Source organism: Quercus suber, unplaced genomic scaffold (genome assembly GCF_002906115.3).
Source record: "Quercus suber isolate HL8 unplaced genomic scaffold, Cork oak 2.0 scaffold_74, whole genome shotgun sequence".
NCBI classification, from domain to species: domain Eukaryota; kingdom Viridiplantae; phylum Streptophyta; class Magnoliopsida; order Fagales; family Fagaceae; genus Quercus; species Quercus suber.
In genome coordinates, this window is record NW_027069539.1 from 1,080,810 (window position 1) to 1,082,785 (window position 1,976).

The 1,976-nt window shown below is 38.7% G+C and overlaps 1 non-coding gene across 1 annotated transcript; it reads right to left on the reverse strand.

The window, feature by feature from the left end:
• Window positions 1-1,655: 1,655 nt before the first annotated feature.
• TRNAH-GUG (transfer RNA histidin (anticodon GUG)) lies at window positions 1,656-1,727 on the reverse strand. Its single transcript has one exon. It is a non-coding gene; the product is annotated as a tRNA-His (tRNA).
• Between the last annotated feature and the right edge of the window lie 249 nt (window positions 1,728-1,976).

The following is a 1,976-nucleotide window of genomic DNA, read 5'->3' on the forward strand; positions in this document are numbered from 1 at the left end:
GACGAAATCAAGTATAGACGAGCTCAATGGGACAGACGAGACGGGCTTGAAAGGACGAGTATCCACTTCACTGACGAGGGTAGACATTTCATTCAATGCTGCCAATAACACCCTGGACGGTTACAAAGCCAATTGTACAAACTGTTGGGAGCAAATTAAAGCAACATTATGAGGCAGAAAACGTTACCCAGAAGGGCATTAAAACCATCATAACTGCCCCAATGGCTAGAAGCTGTAACAACATATATAAAGCCCTCACATTGCCAAGAACAAGTTACGTACACACTGAGATAGATACCGAGAGATTTCTTTGATTCTATTACATTATATTGCTCATTCTTAAAAAGTTTCGGATACTGACTTTGGCATTGGAGGCGTTGTGACAGGCACCACACCGGTGACCACTCTCGAGAGTACATTCTTACAGGCTAAAGACCACTCTTGTCTCCACACACTGACTGACGAGTTCACGCTTCAGAACAACCAATCTTATCTACCTAAAAAGAAGGTATGGAAAAGGACACCTCCTTTGACATCCGTCATCCAGTATTAATTACAGTCCATTAACCTCTATTAGAATTTAATGCAAAGTGAAAGAGCTATTTTTCCTTACAACTATAGGAAGCACCACCTTCAAACTTAATGAGGGGATGGTGTATTGTCCGAACCTAGGCCTCTTGATTACATAGAGAAATATGTGCTCCCCATCATCCTAGTACTCTATAATTTTGCTTGAGCTTATTATGTAACTTTCTTAATTAATTAACTTGACCTTCGGAATCTATCCAAAAGAAAAAACCTTGACCTTCAGAATGGCCGACGTACCCCATTTGTTGGTCTCTGGCCTAGCTAGGCCTAGCTAATGATTAGCATTTTATCTTCTTGCATACTCTTGCATGGTGAATCATTGGACATTCGACCTCTATGATTGTCAAATCAGTACTACGGTTTCGTGTTTCACTCCACCTACCTACAAGTATATGTGTGTGTATATATATACGACACAAAAATCATCGCATTTGCAGATAATACAAAAGCTAGAAAGCAGAAATTCTCTAGTATCTACGTCAATTCATAATTCCACTACCTCCACTAGAAATTAAAGCAATTAGTCTTTCACTGAAATGTGAATTAATCTGAAGATGAAGGTTACGTATAAAAAACAGTGTCGTGCTTCCTTGGCCAATAAGACCCCGGTGAGGTTGAAATTTTAAAATTCAAGAGGGGAAAAGAGATCCAAACGACATGCAGCTCTCAAAGATAGAGTAACAAGGCATATACTTTTCCTCTCTGACATATGTTGCATCTTTGTTTTGTTTTGTTTTGTTTGGTGGCTTTTTTTTGTTTTGTTTTGATTTAGTCAATAGCCACACAGTATCTTCTTTCTTTCTTTCTTTCTTTGATTGTGATGTTATTTCTCTTCGGTTTGAAGAACTAGCACTAGCAGTATCTGATGGTACGACACTAGACCATGAACTGCAAGTTTTCGAAGCATGGAATCCAACTGAGCCATTACCACTTAGAGAACTTAATTTATTCTCCCCACTAAAAAAAAAATTGCTGAGAGAACACTACGTGTATTGTGTGGCTCCCCGTAGAAAAGGCTGGAAAAATAGCAAAATGGAGAAAAAAGTGTGGCAAAATGGAGAAAAAAGTGTGGCTGCTGGGATTCGAGCCCAGGTCTCCACGGCCACAACGTGGAATTCTTACCACTAAACTACAGCCACTTTGTTGTTAATGGTTTGGAAGCTTAATATTTCTACATACAAGCGTTCCACGTGAATGGCAAAGAATTATTTCTGGAACATATTTTTGTACTCGCGTATTTGAAGCAACGGAAATTGTTTTTCTGCCAACCGTAAAATAAAGATACTTGTAGCATAAATTGGTTTACAACTTTAATTTTTTGTAAACTATATTCCATCTCACCCAAAACTTATCAATTGAATCTCCACTGCATACCCCCCACTAAAATC